Genomic DNA, 21,022 nt, shown 5'->3' on the forward strand with positions numbered 1-21,022 from the left:
TAATAAAAAACATAAAAATCATGTAACCAAAAGAAAAAGCGCAGGCACATCGAGCATAGCTAAAGCTTTTAGTTTCATGAATACCTGCAACCAGGTTTTTAATTGCAAAATCCTAAAGTTTTTAAAAACTTCTGGTTAAATCCTTGAAAGTTTTTTTATACCGAGTATAGAATCCCCCTATCATCGTACCTCTTGAAATTACGTTAAAACTGACTGGGACTTTTTCTGTGATTTTCTATTTGATGGCCTTTGAGTAGAAATCTTTCGTCTGCCTGCTAACAAATGTGCTTCTTGCATAACTTCTTGGATTCAGGCTGGCATGGAATCTTTCATTCCCTCTCGACGATTTCAAGTCAAGCCTCTTCTCCATAGTTTTCCTCACATTGTACTGCTGCAATTGCCAATCAAAACCATTACTTCCATAACTATCAGCAAAACAATTCTCCAAAAACAGATGTCTGTTTACTATTAGTAGAAACCATTGAAAAATGATTTCCTGCTTAGTCTCATCTACAGCTTGTGGTCCGGACAACATACATGTTATGGTCTTGCAGAAGTGTTCTCCGAAGCTGTCGTCTATACTTTCAAAACTAGTTAACAAGTGTTTATCAGAGTCTTGTTTTCCAGCCTGCTGGAAAACAGCATCTGTTATCCCCTTTTCAATAATTCCGGAGACCGACCTGATTTGTCTAACTACCGTCCCATTAGTCTTCTTCCTATCATAAGCAAGTTTTTGAATCTTTAATTAACAAACACTTAATCTCTAATAACTTACTTTCTGATCATCAATATGGATTTTGATCTTCTTGTTCTACAGCTGATTTGCTAACAGTAATAACTGATAGGTTTTATTATGCATTAGATAAAGGTGGAGAGGTTAGAGAGAGTTAAGGCTTTTGACATTTTTATAATATTATTGTAAAAATGCGATATTTGATATATTAAAATGAATATTGTAAAGTAAAAAAAATTTTCTACGTGTTGTAGATCATAGATAAACCTAGAGATTGTTGACAAGCATTTAGATTTTGCTACTGTCTTAAAAATTTAAACTTCTCTTTTTTGACAGAAATCAAATCTTTTTTCGTTAAACGTCTATCTTTTAATACGTCCTTGATTTAACACAATCGGACACTTTTTAAACTTCGCTCTACTACAGTGAACCGTCGTTGAAGAAAACCAAATTTAATATGATTTTGATGTCATTAAGCATATAGTTTACAATCTTTCTTTATTGTATCATACGCATCGTTAGTATAAATAATAATTATAATCAATGATTATCAAGTAAGGATCCTTGACGAACATTACTAAAAACAGTATTCCACGATAAAATATTGTCCTTTGTCTCCTATTAGTTAAAAGTCAAAGCGACAATCCATTGTAAATAAGATCAAAAGAAAATTTTCAAATTTTTGTCTTAAACATTCTTTTAATGATATCTATTGTTTAGCTTTTAATTTTTTAACTTTTTGCTATTCGATTTACTGGAAAACATTTTTTGCCATTTTATCAGAATAAAAAAAATGAGAATTATGTGGTTTTGCAAGTCCACTCCTCATATATGGTCTGGACCACAAGATATATTAGGATTTAATAGTTTTAATTTTTTTTAGCACAAGCTATATTCGATGTAGTTAAGGATGGTTTTTAAGAAATTTTTACGAAAAAAGTGTTTTTAAAATCTCAACATTATCGCTTATTTTTATAATATTTATCATATAAAAACCTGTTGCCGTTCGAAAAAAACATAAACAATATTAAAAAAGACAACTGGAGAAAAAAATGTTATAACTTTTTCACAAAAGTTTTTCGTGTTATTGTTATTAAAAGCTCTATACTTTATTTTCGCCTAAATTAAAATAAAACACATCATCTTGCTGCATAAGACCACATTTTAAATTTTGAAATAATACTAATTTATTCTATAATGAAAATCGCTAGATTATTTAAATTGAACGCATATATATATGTAATTTAAATTGAACACATATATAAATATATATATATATATATATATATATATATATATATATATATATATATATATATATATATATATGCGTTCAATTTAAATTTGCATGTACTAATACCATTAGCTGTATATATATTTTGTATGTATTTTATTGCAAATTTATTCTTGTTTTCAATTTAAAAAAAAACAATTAAAATTCAACGACTTAAAATGAAAATAAACAAATTTAAGCAAGAGCATCTCCGTGAAAGTATGTATGGATTTTACATGGACAATAAGCAAAATGGTAAATATTACACTTATTGTTATTTTAAAGCAGAAAAAATGCTAAAAGCAACCATATACCGTATAATTGAACGCGCAGAAAATGGAATCGGAAATCAAAGAGTTAAAGGAAGTGGTCGAGTTGCAAAAAAAAAATGACGAAAAAAAACATTACCAAGCTGAAGACCATGTTTGACCACAAGATGTCTTACAAAGACAAGCAGCTAAGCTTGTGTGCGATCAGTCTTTTATATGCAAAACATTGAAGAAACACACAGATATTAAATGCAAAAAAAACAACAAAGATTTCATTAAGAACAGAGTCACAAAAACGCAAAATAAGAACCAGATGCAGTTGATTATACGAAAAACATAAAAATCACGGATGATGAATCTTATTTCACTTTGAAGCATAGCACCATTAACAGAAACCAAAATTTCTACTCAAGTAAAACACCGCCAAGCGTAAAATATGATTCAGTTGAAAAATATGAGCAAAAAGTGTTGGTCTGGATTTGCGTTTCGGCTAAAGGTATTTCTATACCTTTTTTGTACCTTCTAAGCAATCACTCAATAAAGAATTATGCCTGAGCGAGTGCATAAAAAAAGACTACCAGTCATTGAAATTTAAGGGATATTTTACTATGCGCTATTAGTCATTAACATAGGAAAAAATCATAAAACTGATGGAGACATTTTCTGTCATTACATTTCTACTTATTTATTAAAAGACAGTAATAAACATGCTTTTTTACTTTGATTGTAGGTTTATTTAAGACAATAGTTACTGTACTAAGATTAATCGCTCATGAGAGTTGTCTTTTTTCTGTCAGGATTTTTCTGTCTAACTTAAATGTGAACTTTTATTATTATGTATTTCTTCATTTTCATAGCACTTGTTCTTTTTTCTGTTGTTTTTGTGTTTAAGTTTTTGTGTTTAAGTTGGACTTTAATTTGTTTAAAAAAAATATTTCTTAAGGACTTGTGGTGCCCCCAAACGCTTCGTGCCCAAGGCAATTGCCTTGTTTGCCTAATGGTTAATCCAGGCCTGGTGGTGGTAGACGTATGCATCTAGAGAAGAGCGAATAAATAAATTTAATGAAATGTTCTTGTATAATTATGTGTTTGTGAATAAAGTTTTAATGAAAGTATATTATAACACACTAAAAGAGAACGAAAGCCGCACTATACTTTTACAGGAAAATTTAATCTTTTTTTAGAATTAGAATTTCTATTTATTTCGTCATTTTACACATTTTACAATGTTATCTATAAATTTAAACAAATATATATAATTACAAGCTGACTGGGGCAAGTAGAAGTCAAAATGACTTATCATCAAGCCCCTTTGTGAAATACAAAAAAAAAATACAATTAAATTTTACATCTTCCAATATTACATAAAAGAGTGAAATTAATAAGTTCTTTATGAATTACAAAACTTTTTAATTCATAAAAAAACTTTTATAAGTATTTTGTTATTATTAAAATTTGTGAAAGCTTTATCTTTATTGTAATGCAAAAAATGTTTTATGATTTTATGAAAATTTTTCAAAAATGTTTAGGTATGTAACTTGCATATTTCTTATATTTTTAACGCATACTTTGAAAAAGGAAGTCAAAAATCGAACTCAATAAATATTAAATAAATATAAAAAAAGGTGTAAACAAAGGAATTCAATAAATGTAATAAAGGTTTATTGGTTAATCGGAATTAGAATAATTTACTTACAAATCTTAATCGGTGTATTGATAAAGTGAAATTAAGCAAAATTAAAGAATTTCTTACTTTTTGCTTCTGGCATACGTGAAGCAACTACAGTGTATAAATTAACTCCAACGTAATTACTTTACTGTAGTTAATTCACTAGCTAATAAGACACTAATTTTTGCAATAAAAAAATCAATTTTTTGTGTCTGACTTTGACACAAACAACTACTTTAACTGTGACTACTATTTGGGTGAGGCGGTCTTACTTTTCTTACGTCTTAGGGATGTCCATATAGTGTGTACGCTCGGATGCGTGAATCTGCAAGTAGCATATATGAGATGAGGGGAAGGGGTATATTATAAAAGTAAGGCGACACTAAATTAAAAATATTATCATAAAATGTTGGGTATATAAGTTAAAAGCATAGTTACTTTTAGGGAAATAGAGGGTAATCAAATAAGTTTATAGCAAAATGCGGGGCGGGGGTGCGAGAGAGAGTGGAAATAAAAGCGTACTTACTTTATGGACGACCCCTTATGTCTTACTTTTTGTGGCGAGAAGTCAAAATTGTCATTTATGGAATAGCCCTTATAAAAAAAAAACATCGTTAGTTTTTAAAACAAATTGTAATAACAAAAACTGTTGAAGCGTTATTTCTCATTTTGCTAACTTCTATTGAAAATTTCATAACTTTTAAGAAAAGTTTTGACAACTTAGGGTATTTATATGTAAATATAACAACATAGGGTGTAAAGTAGGGCTTGCCAAAACCCAAAAAATTTTTAATAGTTTAAGCATAAAATAGTCCGAGATTGTCAAATACAATCCCAGGACTGTTTTATCCAAATCCTTAAAAAGTACCGACTGCTTTTTTAACAGAAAAAAAGTCCTCAAAATTCAAATCACAACCCCTTAAATGTTCGACTAGCATTATTATATTATTTCATAGAAAAATATTTTTAATTACAAAAGTTATGACCATGCAAATTTTTCTCCCCCCCCCCCCCCCAAAAAAAATGAGGGGGTGTAAACTTTGCATCATAACTTTTGTAACTTACAATATTTTTCTACGATATTTAAAATTTGTTGATAAATTTTAAATTTAGTTGACGGTAGTAAAGTTGAAAACTTTACTATATTAGTGTCCTCATGTTTGGGCAAGGAGGGGGAAATGTTTTAGCGCTTTTTTGTTCCCCGGCCTCCGCTATCCCAAATTTTTGCAAAGCCTCCTCATTAGGCATAGGTATAAACATAATTAAGTTTAGAGTTTGCATAGCGTGTGAAAGTGTCCTATGTAAAACATCAAAAAATCCTGCGGGCGCCCATGTTCTCAAGTGAATATTGTATATTATAAATAACGGAAATACCGTGAACGGGAGTGACTATAAACTATCATTTTTTAAAAAGTAGCTTCGTAGAAAGCTATCCAATGTCTTGTCTCCTAATCGTACTTTATTATACTCTTTCAGCTTCAACACTTATTGGACGAATGGTCATCAAATAGTCAAAAACTATTTGAATGTACTTCTTGTCTGTTTGTTTTTAAGAAAAAGATGATGTTTTTCCTTCATAGAAAAATCTGCATTTGGTTTAACAGTAGTGAGGTCGTTATTTAAATCCAAATATGATTCATTTAGGTGTCTTTGAATACTTTCACCAGATTCCGCATTATTGTACAAAATATTTTCTACAATGTCAACAATAATTTTAATAATTACAGCTTTAAGGCTGATATTAAAAATGCCATAATTTTCTTTAACAGAAATAATAACACTAGAGTCTGTTATATAGTGTAACACGTATGAAAACATCATTCTTCTTTCTTTAATACAACTTATTAATTCATTTTTTAGTGCAATACTTAAAAAAGTGTTTTGGTTACTTAACTCATCTTGCATAAATTTTAATGTAAGATCGACTACGTATAAATTAACCTTTTTTTTTTAATTTTTACATTTATTTTTGTTCCATAGTATACATTTACGTGATTAAATAATAAAGATTCGTTAAGATTGAATATACATATAAATATAAAAATCACAAACATAAATAATAAACAAACTTCTGTAATAAGAACAGTACTTTTTTTTAAAGTCATTTAAGTTTTCAAAGTCATTAATAATTTGATTAAGTAATAAAAACTTATTCCAGATATGAGGTGAACGATAAGTAATTTTAAATTGCTCAAACTAAGTTTTGCATGAAGGCTCTAAAAGCTACTTGTGCGCAACAGGTATTTATACTCTTTCTTTTGTTTATAAAGACTATAGAAAATCGAAGGAGTTTTTTGCATTTTGCTATTATACATTAGACTTAAAACTTTATATATATTTAGTTCAAACAATGTTAGTAAAGACATCTGTTCAAAATGAGGCTATGTGAGTTCTTTTTTATTTTTAAAATTAATAACTCGTATAGCATGCTTCTGTTTACGATAGAGAGGTTCTAGTTTGCTTTGATAGATACTACCCCATGCTGTATTCCCGTTATTTAAATAACTTTGAACAAAGCTATAGTAGATTTGTTTGAGTAGCGGCTTTTTCAATAAATGGCGCGATCGGTATATTATTCCAATACTTTTAGATATTTTACTACCTAAATAGGCGATATGTCTATTCCAATTTAGATTTTCGTCAATAAAAACATTTAAAAATTTAGTAACATAATCCCTACTTATTTCTCTATTTTCAATAAACAATTTTGGAAGAGAAGATTCGTCTTCTTTTTTTCATAAGAAGGATGATATAAAGAAAACTTCGTTTTACTTGAGTTAATAGAAAGTTTATTTGCCCTAAACCATCCAAAATATTTTTCTAATTCTTGATTCATTTCTACGCGCAGTTTGTTTATAATTTTTCCGGAGATAAAAAAGTTGCTTTAATTTGCAAACATTATTGTTGAAATTCTTTTTGATGCCCGATAGAGATTGTTAACATAGATTAAAAAAAGCAACCTTTTCAGCGAAGTGTGTTTCAATGGCCAACCAAATAGATTGCAAGCTTGATATTATATTTGAAAGTAATTTTACTTTACTTTCATTAAAACCAATGTCAATTTTTAAACCTCAGACTTTTTCGAACAGTATCTTTAAGTTTTAAAAACCTTTCCAGCATGCTTAATAAACTACTCCATCTAGTTTTACAATCTAAAATTAAAGAAAGTTCTTTTCCGACGGTTTCTTTAAGGTATTTTTGCAGTAGTTTATCATTTTTAGTTGGCGGTTTTTTGAAAAGTTTTACAACTTTCCAAATTTTTGTAATTAAAGAATTTAGCTCTGCGTTTTGTAGAACAAGTTGGGTAGGGTCGTGATCTTCGTGGTTTTCTTCGAAATTTTTGAGTTCAATTTCCGAATAATCAGAATCAGATTCAACATTAAGTAATACATTACCATCATGTTCATTAATATCTTGCGCATCTGTTGAACTAATATTATAAAGTACTTTTATGATTGCCAATTGTAGGCCATGCACGATACATCACTGATGGTTTTTATTAAGTAACTTTACCGTTCTCTTGTTAACGGCAGCTCCGTCTGATGTTATGCACACAATATTTGACAAAGCTATATTAAACTCTTTAATCTTCTTTTCAATTAGTTCTGCGCATACCTCAGCAGGTGCGGATCCATGAATCCGAGTCACTTTTATATTTTTATTTTTAATCTATTGTCAAGAAAATAAATAACTTATTTAATATTTATAGTACGTTCTTAATTAGATAAAAATATTTAGCAATTAGAAATGAAAACAACACTTACATAGCAAAAAGCTTAATTTAACCGGTAAATTGCAAAAATTTACCGGTAAAAAAACTTGAACCAAATTTAAGTATTTACCGATTAACCAATAACCAGTATTACAATCGCTACTATGAACGCTTTTTGAACATTTTTGCAGCATGGAAAAAAACTGTTTGCCCAATCGCTACTATTTGTTTTGTAACAGAACATTATTTTCAGCTTCCAGTAAAAGTCGTAAGTCTTATCAAGACTATGAAGTAAATACCTTAGTTTTCTGGTTTTATACGAGTATATACGTATTTCCAAAACGGGGTGAGAATGAGCAGCCGATTTGGGGTCAACTGCTTTGAATATTCTTGCTTTTTTTCAATGCGTTTCTAATGGCCACGACGAACAATAACAAATTCAGACCCTGGATTATCTGTGATATTGGTCTCATCATAGTTGTAGATATTTTCTGTAGGTATCCTTCAACTCTTGGTATAAAGTATCAAAATATTTGTTAAGAGATTCTTCGTTTACCACAGCTCTACTATATTTACCAGTTTCAGCAACCTTATTTGGAAAATGGGTCCTATTGTTAGAAAAATTGAAACTATAGAATACAGTTGGAACCAGCGACAGATTTAACTAAGACAAAGCGGCTTAACTAAAAAAGAACAACAAGCTTTACAACAGGCGTCCAGGAGAAATTCTATTTTAACTTGTTTAAAACTACAAGGCAGCCCATTTACTAGTGGATCAGATGTCAGTGAATATATTAAAAAAGAGCAAGGTTTGATAAAATGCCAAAAACGATTGAAAAATGAAGTAATTTATTTTAGAGATACAAGTAGGTCATTGCCGCGGAAATCAACTCTATTTAAAATATGTCTATAGAAGTCTTATGTCTATAGAAGAATATACTTCTAATTTGAAGGTTTTACTTGGAAAGTCATCACAGCAATCCACAATCACCTACGATGACTTCCACAAAGTTATTTCGCACTTTCAAAAGTTAATTTTGGAAAAAACCTGTAAAAACATGGAGAATATTGTAGTTTTGCGCATTTGTCAAGTATCGAGTTAATTAGATTTTATTAACGTGTTTAACTAATTAATTAGCTTAGTCTGCATTTGCAACACTTATTGTTTTACACTTTATTATTTTGGTAAAAAATCTTTATCAAAAACTTGATTACTCTTAATAAAAAATAACTCTATTCACCTGGCCACCATTAAAACAAAATGAGAAGAGAGACCTCTTTATTAGTGTCAAAATGTATTCGACATATGTGACAACAGACACTTTTCCTTTGAACATTGTGGGGACACCAGACCTTTTATATTGATTTAACTTTGTTTCACATTGTGGTAGGACAACAGTCTATACCTCTGTAGATACTGAAAAAAAGGTCTCATACATAACTCATTTTCACAAAAAACTGGATAACCGACTTTTGTCTACTGAGGTACAGATATTAGGATTTAAAGTTTATTTTAGTTTAAAGTTTTGGTTTAGTTTATAGTTATTTTAATAACTATAAATAATAATAAAAAAAACTAAAAAAAAAAGCCTAAAGCATTTTACTTTAAAATCTTACAATGTAAGAAGGTGAAAGAAAATTTGGTTATTTAGATGCTCCTAGAGGACCTAACAGTTTTGACGCAGAACATTTAAAGAATTTCAAAAACATTTTTTTAGGTTCCTCATTGGATTAATTCAAGTATTCTATAAGTAATGAGCATAATACACTTTTCAAAGTAAATCAGAACGGATGCTAAACTCAAACAACAGTTGCATTCTGCCCAAAAGGTATTTTGACACTACTGAATTTTTAATTTCTACTTGAAGACCGAAAGTGTTGAATAATATATAATTTGAAGACCAAAAGTGTGGAATAATACTAACTAATGAACTTAAAGTCATAGCAACGCATAGACCAAAATGAGAAAAAATTTATTGATGAGCGACTTAGTTTATAGTTTTTTCTCATGTTTTATGAGTTGCAACTGATAAAATTACTAGTAACTTTATCACTATTTTGTTAGAATTTACTTTGGTCCTGCGCTTTCACAACATTTTAAATAAAGTTAGCCTCAAGGTTAACATAAAAAGAAACTAAAGATTCATCTTTAAAAACCAAAAAACATAGGTTTGTTGACTTGGTGCAATCGCAGAGTACTTAAGAATTATCCACAGCAGCAGAAATAGCACATCGTGTGTTGGATCAAGGAAATGTAGCTACTTCAAGTAGAAAAAGTACAGAAACACTAGAACAAAGATAATCTACTAATGTAGTTTGTAGTGCAAACAGTCGACAAAGTAATACTTTAACTGACACGCATTCTGAGCAAAAATATATTACCTTTGATGCTAATCCCAAAATAATGAATAGTGAGTTAAAAGACACGGTTGATATAAAAGAAAACTGTAATTTTGGTTTTTCTAATTTGCATGCTTAAATCAGTACTTTAGTGTGCTTGCTACATACTAGCTATTGTTTGAAAATAAAAAAAGGCAGCTAGAAGCTATGAAGATAAATGTTTTAAATAACATTCAAAAAACATCAAACAGAAGTTTAAAAAACTAAAGAGGCATTGTTGACAGATTAAAACTTGGCTAAGGCAATACAAAGGATGCACACAGCAAAGCAACACAGCTCGCAAGTTTTTTCTAAATTCAAAATAAATGGAAATTACAGGGTTAGACGTCAAATTAATTTTAAAAAATTTAGTGTTTATTAAGATCGCTATCTTCTGGCCGTGAAATTAATAGTGTCAAGTTTGAAGAACTTTGTTCTGAAACTAGTACTTTGTATCTAGGTTTATATTCGTGGTACTACCATTAGTGACCGCTTATCTCATAATAAGATTAATAATTATGAAATAAATGTTATGTTGGTATTTTTACACACATACCATTTAATATACATATTAAATGCAACGTTGAGCCAACGTAAAATACAATGCTGTGAAAACTGAAAAATACAACGTTGAATCAGCGTAAAATATTACATACCGCCAACTTAAAATACAACATTTTGCCAACGTTAAAATTATGTTGTTAGAGATGTCACGTTTGTAACCAAAATTTATAAAAACAACGTTGGCAACCAATGTTGTGCCAACGTAACTCGTAGCATTTTTCTAACGTTTTACCAACGTATAAGTGTTAGCTGTGTAGTTTGTGCGTAAAACTTAGAAAATAAAAATACGGAAAAAAAAAACTGCCAAAAAGTGAAAATGTTTAGTAAAAATAAACCAATTGTTTATCTAGTTATGGATTGCACCACGCCCAAAGACATTTCCAAGATATTTTACCTCTAAGTAATGCTTAGACTGTCATTAAATGTTTACATATAAAATGACTGGTTGTGTTACGAGGAAGCTTAACAGTGGTTTAAAGAGTTCAGATTGAACTCTTCAGTTAATCAAGGCTTTTAAGGACCAATTTTCTTAGAACCCAGTAAGGTCAACGAGGAAAATAGCTGAACAGATCTTAGTAAGTAAGCACCTAATCAGAAACGTAGTCAGAAAGGATTCTAAAGCAAAGTCAAAAGCCAGTATAAAGAAACAACTAAAACTTTCAAAAAAAAAAAAAGATCTGAAAGATCAAAGAAACTGAGTCTCCTGAAAAAGATATTTACAACGATGCTTTTTTCAGATGAGAAATTATTTACTGTTTATTCTGTGTCAAACAGCAGAACCAATAGTTTCATTAGTCATAAACCAGTCCAAGCAGTCCCAGAGGCCATGAGACCTAGAGGTGGCTCCAGGAGAATCTTCCAAAATACTGATCAAAAGAGTTATGGCTACCTGCATTCCCAGACTTGGCACCTCTTGACTACTCTACTTGGGCGTATCAGCATTTCCATAACAGTATCAACTCCCTAAAAACAGCTATATAGAAGAAGTGTAACATTATATTCAAGGACTATATGTAAGCCACCTGTTTCAGATAAAGAGTCAACTTGAAACTGTGATTGATGATGAGGGAGAACATATTGAATAAAAATGTAGTAAATGTCTTTCTTAACACTTTAGCCTCAAAACGTAGTATATATTGTTAGATCAAGCTAATAAAAGAAACTAGTACATTTAGGAGAAAAATTGCCAATGGTCGTCCAGTAAAAATAGCAACAAAAAGTAACATTAGAAAACTAAAAAACATGTTCAGTCATAGATCAGGGCGTTCTCAAAGAGCAGCCGCCAGAAAATGCTCTTAACCGTATGTTAACAAGTTGTTAAAAATGATTACTAACATCAAGTATAGAAAAAAAAAAAATTAAAAAAGAGCAAAAAAAGCTAGCTCGACCCAAATGCAGACAAATTTTACAGCATTATGGAAATCGTAATTTTTTTTATTGAAGATGAATCAATAAAAAAAATCGAAATGCCAGGCAATCACGTTATCTACAACTTATGCAGAAAGTTTAAACGCGCTTGTTTTTTTAAAAGTTAAGGTAAGTTTAGAGTGGCACAAAGTGAAAACACGAGGCAGGGTCCAGGTTTTATTTCTTTTTTACTTAGCCAGTTATTAATTAAAAAAAAACAACACAAGTTTGAAAAAAAAAAACACAAAATCTTTTCTGAAATTAAATAAAAAACTCAAATAATCAAAAGATTACTTAGAAAAAAGTGCAACAAAGTTTAAACGCACCTACAACTTCTTTTAATCGAAATATATTAATACGGGATATGACCCCCGTAATAGTATAAAAAGCGGGTTCTGGCTCATTTTTTTTTATTTTTTTTTATTTTTTTGAGTGAGCTAGAAAGTATGATACATTTCAACCATTTTTCAACATGTATATTATGAGATCTCTTCAACTAGAATGACATGGTATTCATTATAATTATATAATAATAATTAAAAGGTGAAACCTAAGCCTAAGCGTAAATGAAATCTACTTTGCATTAGGTCTTTCAAACCCATAAGAAGTAGTTCGAACTTAACTACGCATAATAGTAAATTACTCCTATTAAAGTAAACTTATCAATTTTTTATTATCAACCCATGAGTTGAACGAATCAGGATACCCATACTACTTTACTAATGATTTGTTTTTAAGTTTGCGAATAACTTTTTCAATCCTAAATATATCCTGATACGTTTTTTGCATCTCTTGTTCATAAAAAGTACCTTGTATTTCTTCACCATTATAGTCAGTTATTTTATACGTTGGTGGATCTGTGAACTGAACTTGTGACACTGTAAAAACTTCTTCAGTCCATCTCGGTGTGTATCCTTTTTCAAACGTTCCTTTCTTTTTAGTTATCCTGACTTTGATCGTACATTTCTATTTAGATTGAACCAAACACTATTTTCATTCTTTTTAGCGCTAGCTTCAACTGGAGTTTAATGGAAGAATGCTTTGTGTTGTTGTATTTATTTACCATTTCATTCAAGACGTCAATATATTTTCTAGTAGAATTAGCTGAAAAGTACTTAAACATTTTATCTTTCATTGTTCTATTCCAACGTTCAACTACACAACTTTTTTCTTCATTTTCAGTTAAGTATAACTCAACACCTAGAGCTTTAACATACTTATTATAAAATTCTAAGCCTTTATCTACCCATATTTTTTGACATTTTCTTTCGTGGAAGATTTTATTTAAAGCATTAGCAACATCAACTCCAGTTTTACTCTTCAGTGGAACAATCCATCCATACTTTGAAAAAACATCTATCACCGTTAATAAGTATTTTATACCGTCATTGAATTTGGAGAAAGATTGCATGTCAACTAAATCAGCAGCCCATATTTCATCGATTCCATTTACAATCACTTTTCTTTTTCTGAAATGTTTTACAACTGGTTTATGAAGTTCGTTTGCAAGTTCGTCAGTCCATGTTACTTCGCATGGGTCTGAAAGACCTACTTCTTTACCCTTTTCTTTTTCTTTGATCGTTTGTAGTTTTTTATGAGTAATTTTAACACCCAAACCAAATTTTTCTTTAGATGCTATAATAGGTTTTATAATACCTCGTTCAATTCTTTCACGTATTGTTGGATTTTTTATAGAATTCATTTCTTCGATCATAGTTTTATCAGCTAAATTTATTTTTGCAGTACCATTGAAGTATTTATAAGCAAGATCATGATGATAAGCTGCATTATCAACTCTATCTATATGTTTACTCCATTCTTTATATGCGTCAGTAGAAGTTAATCGTTCATCTAAATTAGTACCAGGACCAGCAAAGTTCATTCCAGGTAAATGCATTTCACCAGGGAACTTTGCCCATGGTAATTTTATTTTTTTAGTTATTTAATTAATTGAACTCACTAAATCTCCTCCTTTTTTTGATGATACAAATTGAGTTTTTGTTGTTCCACAAATAGCGCAAGTTCCACGTTGCATATTTCTATTGTTTTTACTCACAACATTTTGCAAGTTTGGTGTATTTGTTTTGTTTCTACATTTGACACAGTACATTTTTATATATATAAAAATTTTTATATAAAAAAAAAAGTCTTATATATAAAAATGGATATTATAAATTTGTCATGGAATGTGAATAGCAATAAGAGAAATAATAATAAGTTGTTTCCTAGGAGTATAAGAGGAATTATTGTCGGGTTGTGGAAAAACTACTTTATTATTGAATTTACTTTTGAGACCTGGTTGGTTAGACTATAATAATTTACAAGTTTTTGGAAAATCTCTTTTTCAACCAGAATACAAAATATTAAAGCAATCTTTTAAAAAAAAATTGCCAAAAGAAATTATTCTTGAGCTATTTAAGCTACAAGATCAAATAAAAAAATCAAATGAAAATCCAGATTTTGTAATTAAAGAAGTTTCAAAAAACTTAAATGAGAAAACAGATATGGAGTGTAAGTTTTTTGAAACGGAAGAAGATGTGCCAGATCCTAAAGATCTAGATATTCGTAGGAATAATTTGATGATATTTGATGATTTACATTTAACAAAGCAAAACAAGTGTGAAAAATATTATATACGAGGAAGACATAGTAATGTAGATTGTTTCTATCTTGCACAAAATTATTTTATGTTACCTAGGCAAACTATACAAGAAAATACAAATTTTATTTGCTTATTTCCTCAAGATTCAAAGAATTTAAATCACATATATAATGATCATGTTTCAAGTGATATGGGAAAAGATGAGTTTAAAAATTTTTGTAAAAAAGCATGGTCAGAACCTCATGGATTTGTTGTCATAGATTTATCTTCTAAAATAGATAATGGAAAATATAGAAGTGGATTAGATAATTTTTATTTTCCATCTAAAGTTTAAAATAATTTTTTTGTATATAAAAAATTCAAATTAAAAGAGTAACGGCTACAAATTTTTTAGGGGTTTTTATTGATGAAAATCTGACATGGAAAAAACACATTGAAAACTTATCCTCTAAAATTTCCAAAAGTATAGGAATACTATTTAAAATAAGAAGCATGCTAAATAAACATACTTTAATTCAGCTTTACCACTCTTTTATTCATTGCCATCTAAACTATGCTAATGCGGCTTGGGCAGTGGCGGATTAAGACTTTTCGGGGCCCGGGGCTATTTAAAAGTAGGAGGCCCCGTACCATTAACAACGACAAAAATGAGTAAAACAAAGATTTTCTTGAAAACGCTATCACTGATATTTATCTATATACAAATTTTATACTTATTTTATTGAATTAAGTTGAGTGATTTTTTTTTGCTTTTCTTCCCCGCAAACTCTGCAATCACATCGCTGAAATTTAAAGTTTCTAATAATTTTGACTCAATAGTTAATCTTGCTATATTAATTAAACGACTATGGACCATTGTTGATCGGTGCATGTTCTTAACTCTTTTAAGAGTAGAGAATGATCTCTCAGCCTCGCAATTTGTTATGGGAATAGTTAGAAACAAGCGATATGCTATATAAACATTTGGAAATACATCAATAATATCGGTTTCAACAATCCAATTTAAAACATCCAGAGGAATCAATGTGTTTTCAGTCTCAGATTCATCACTTTTTGAAAATATTTAACCGAATAATATCTGTACTGGTTTTTGAACATCCGCTTCGAAGATTCAAAATTAGAGTCTTTACTTTGAAAAAAAGCATACCCCTTGTTTAAATACTTCATTCGTTCATTTTCCTTTAATTGTAATGGCCATAAAGCAGGGTCTTCGCGTAGAATGGTATCTAGGAAAAAAAATCATAATAAATAAGCCTAATAAAAAAATAATAAGTGACAATTTATAGAATAAAAATATTAACTGCCTAAAAAGTAAATTGTTTGTTTAGCAGATGTTAGAGGTGTCATTAAAGATAGTAAATATTGGAGTACCTGAGTCAAGCTCATTGTTATGCATTGTAGATTCAACACTTTCAACTTCTTCAATTTCATTTGAAGGACCTTGGCAGGCTACCTCATTTTCCGTGTTATTGTTTTCATCTTTTCTTTCATTGTTTTTATTATTATCTACAGTTTGTGGAAATTGCATTATAGTTTGGTTTGATGAAAAAAATTTTGTCATTTTTGGAAGTTTAGCTACCATTTCCGCTCTCTCTTTCTTCAATCTTCTTTTACAAGCTCCACTTTCATATTTTCTTAGCATTTTAATTATAACTGTATAACCTGAAAAGTGTTAAACTGTTCTTTTTTTCTCTTTCACGAATTTAGCGCTTCAGCTATTAAATGCATTCACACAAGAACTCTTTTGTGCGGAAGTACAAAAGAATTGTAGAATTGCAATCGTTAATGCATTTTCAATAACAATATAATTATTCAAGTCATTAATAATTATCCGAAGAGAATTGTTTTTGTAGCAATTTGTACAAATGTTACATTCAATTATTGCTATAAGGCACTGCTACCAATCTAGTAATTTTTTTTTGTAGAAGTAGTTGCGCTCCATCGTTGTCAAAGACCGGAAAAATATATAATGCAGCGTTTTTGTTGACAGTTATTTTATTTTTGTGCTTTTGTTTTCAGACAATTTAGTAAATTTAACTTTGGCTCTTTTAAGTTAATAAAAGATTTAATTTTCAGAGTTAATAAAAAATTATCTACTTTGAATCAGGGCCCTTAAAATTGTGGGGCCCGGGGCTATAGCCCCTAGCCCCCCCCCCCCCACCTTGATCCGCCACTGGGCTTGGGGTAGTGTAAGTAAAACTAAATTAGAACCACTTTATCGCCAACAGAAACATGTTGCACGACTTATTAATTTTAAACATCGATTTTATCATGCTAAGCCTCTTTTAAACGAAATGAATATTCTTAATATATATCAACTTAATATTTTTAATGTATTGTGTTTTATGTTTAAATGTAAGTCTCGCACATTTCCAATTTCTTTTCACAATTTATATTCTTTAAAAGTTAAAAATAAATACAATTTGCGTAATGAAAATTTTATTCTTCAACCAGTTTTCAAAACTAATTTTGGTAAATTTTGTATTTCATTTAGAGGAGCATTTTTATGGAACAAAATAGTGTTAAAACTTTTTGATTTCTCTCATGAATGGAACTTTTTCTTATTTAAAAGAAAATTGAAAGAAATTCTTTTCTCAGTTGAAAACATTCTGATATATTTTTAAGTTTGTTTTGTTTTTTATTAATACTCTTAGGAAATATTTTATCGTAATTTATATATACGAAATCTTTTATCTTAACTTAAAGTATATATATTAACTTAAAAATATATATATATATATATATATATATATATATATATATATATATATATATATATATATATATATATATATATATATATATATATATATATATATATATATATATATATATATATATATATATATATACGTATATATGTATGTGTATTTGTGCGTATTATTTGTATGTGTATATATATATATATATTGATGTGTAAGTATATTTATTTACATGTTTGTATGTTTAAATATGTATAAATAATTATATTTGTATTTATGTGTGAATATTTGTCTATGAATTATTTAAGGATTATTTATTATTTAAAATCTGTTTAGGCGGTTCTCGATGACAAGATCTTATGATCTTCTGCGAGTATCCGCGTTCTTGTTGTAACGTTAACAAAATTGTAATTCTGACTATAGGTATTTTATTCATTCTTATATTGTAAAACTTATTTTGAATAAATAAAAATAACAAAAAAAAAAAAAAAAAAAAAAAAAAAATGTATATAATATTGAATGATAAAAGTAGTCATATAAAAGAGAAGTTTGTTCCTATTATACAACTAAGTGAAGATAAAGATTATGAAATGGCATTAGTTGGTCTTACTACATTCTACAGTTTTCCAAATGTTGATTCTTCAAATAACAATTTTAGATATAGTTCAGATAATGAAGCGACTTGGATAGATATAAACATTCTAGAAGGTAGTTATGAGATTGATGATATAAATAAGTATATTGTGGAAAAAATTACTGAAAATAGTAAAATTATTAATGGAGTTAAAACTCGCAGTCCAGTGCATAATGTCCAAATTTTCCACAATTAAAACATGTTAATGTTATCGTCTTTTTCTTCGCTTCGTCAATGTCCATTGCTACAATATATGTTCGCAGTTGAAAGATAAACCGTTGATGGTTGCCATCAAATACTGGTGGCATAATGGCAAAAATAGCTTGTTGCATTCTTGTTCTATTAAAGTTGATGAATTAAAATTATAACATATACGTGGTATAAGTCACGTAGATAAACGTGGAAAAAGTCACGTAGATAAACGTGATGAAAGTCACGCATTCATTTATGGTTTTTAATGACTATTGTTGTTTTATAATTGTCTTGGGAATTAGAACTTTATATTTATATACGATTTTATGTTATGAAGAAAAGGGTTGAAAAACGCTTAGATAGTTGTTTTTAATATATATATATGTAAACGAATACAAGAATGCAACAATAACACTAAAAATAATTTCAAAGATGAAGACTAAATTGGTTGATCAAGATGGAAATCTGATAAATTTACGAGGAGAAAAATTAGCTATTAGATTTCATATAAGAGAAAAAAAATAATCTAACTATAACAAAATGAGTAAATATACTAATATTAAAATAAATCTTTCACAAAACCAAATAGAAAAATTTAAAAATGCAATTGAATGTGGTATTGAAGCTAGTACTAAGTTATCGCATTCAGATTTAAATGATGAGCATGTATTAGCTGTAACAACAACACAATTGAATAGAATTAGAAAAGCATATGAAAAAGGTACTAGTGTATCAATTATTTTAAGTAAAACACAACTAGTACACAATTCTAAAATAGAGGGTGGATTTATTGGTGCACTTTTACCGTTTCTTGGTACTTTAGCATCAAGAGTTATACCACCACTTTCAGGAGTAGGTTCAGCAGCTGGGTCAGCTATGGTTGATAAAATTGCTGGAAATGGTATTGTGTACATGAAAAAGAAGGGGCAAGGAGTTAAATTAACATGTGCAGGATCTGGTTTATATTTGAGACCATGGAGTAAAGGAAGTTCTGTAGGTGATGGTCTGTACTTACGTGCTGAAAATGGTTATACATCAACAGGATAAGGTTTATTATTAGGACCAAATTCTCCATTTGCTAATATTCCATTTTTAAATAGGATTCTTTGATTTTCAAATTATATATAATAAAATTTATATATAATAAAATGTCAAATAGCATGCCAGTGCATAAATTTATAAACAAATATAAACAACCGGAACCATTTCCTATAGTTTTTAAACCACATAAAAATTTACAGCATCCTGCATTATTAATAAATGGAAGATATGATGTATTTGCACAACACGACATTGCAATAAAATCTCTATCACATCAATATATTCTTTTAAAGTTTGGTGTAGTAGTTAATAAAGGTGTTGCGTTAGTTTCATTAAAACATGAACTTAAATTAAAAATGTTAAGTTTACAAGATTGTATAATAGCAGAGTCTGTTGATGATATTATAGTAACAATTGTAAATAAATCTTATTCTGATGTGTTAATAAAAAAAGGAGATTTTTTTGTTCTGTTAATCTATTGTGTTAATTTTTTAATTTTTTTTTATTAAAAATGGAATACAATAATAAAATGTACAATAACATTTATTCAGCTATACCTACTGAGAATAACAATATTTACCCTGTTACTAATTCACCTGAAGAAAAATCATATTGGTTACAAAAAATTGGCGAGATTCAAAAAGAAATAGAGCGTGAGAGAGAAAAGAGAATAACGCTGAGTAAAAAATATCATAGAGCTGTAAAAATAATTTCTGCAATTGATAATGCATTACTAGCAAGCACTATGGCACTTGGAACTATTGGAATTGGTTTTTTATTAACAATCATTGCAGCACCAGTAGTTATTGCATGTGAAGGTGCAACATTAGGAGCAGGTGTGTTGTCAATAATAGGCGGACAAGTTAATAAAAAAATGAATTTAAAAGCAGAAAAGCATAAAAAGATTAAAGTGCTTGCTGATTCAAAACTAAATACAATAAGCAATTATATTTCTAGAGCTTTAGTAGATGGGCATAGAGATGACAAGGAATTTGAGTTAATACTTGGTGAACTTGAAAAATTTCTGACAATAATGGAGCAAATTAGAATAAAAGTTAAAAATTGATGAACAAACAAAGTTGTCACTAATCGACCAAGGGAGAGAAGAAGCTATTAAAGTAATTCAAAGTAGGTTTAATAAAAAAATAGTCACTTAACATTTTATTGACAAATAATAAGATATGCAACATTTATATCCGTTCTTTTTAGAATGTAGTAAACGTGAAAGAGGTTTGAATAAAAAAAAATATTCGGAACTTCATGGATTTGGAAAAGGAGGTTTTATTGTTGATTCAGGAAGTCACTCCATATTTATCACTGATTGTGGAAACTTTCAGATACCATCAACTTATAGTGATGATGAGAGAAATAAACTTTATAAACTTATTTGGAATGAAGATTTTTATTGTGTAGAAAGAGACATTTAAGAATCACTTAAACAATGAAATAATGTTAAAAAACAGGATAAATTAAGAATTATAGATAAATATGTACTTCAATTAGAGTGTGATTTCAAAGAAAAAAACTAATAAAAAGTATTTTATCAATGGCACTTATATTAAGATTATTAGAAACAAATGATATCATTTATAAAGACTTTAAGATTAAAAAGAATTGTGGAACGTTTAATATTGATTATTTAAATAGTTTGCTAAAACGTAAAACGTAACGTAAAACGTAAAACGTAACGTAAAACATTAAACACAACATAAAAGTTTATGTTGTATTTTTAATCTTTTTTATATAAAAACAAAATGTCATTTTTAAAAATTACAGACACTGAAAAGAGAGATCAAATTGTAAAAGAATTATCAGAGAGTAAAAAAAGAATACAGCAGAATGATC

Source organism: Hydra vulgaris, chromosome 05 (genome assembly GCF_038396675.1).
Source record: "Hydra vulgaris chromosome 05, alternate assembly HydraT2T_AEP".
Lineage (NCBI taxonomy): Eukaryota > Metazoa > Cnidaria > Hydrozoa > Anthoathecata > Hydridae > Hydra > Hydra vulgaris.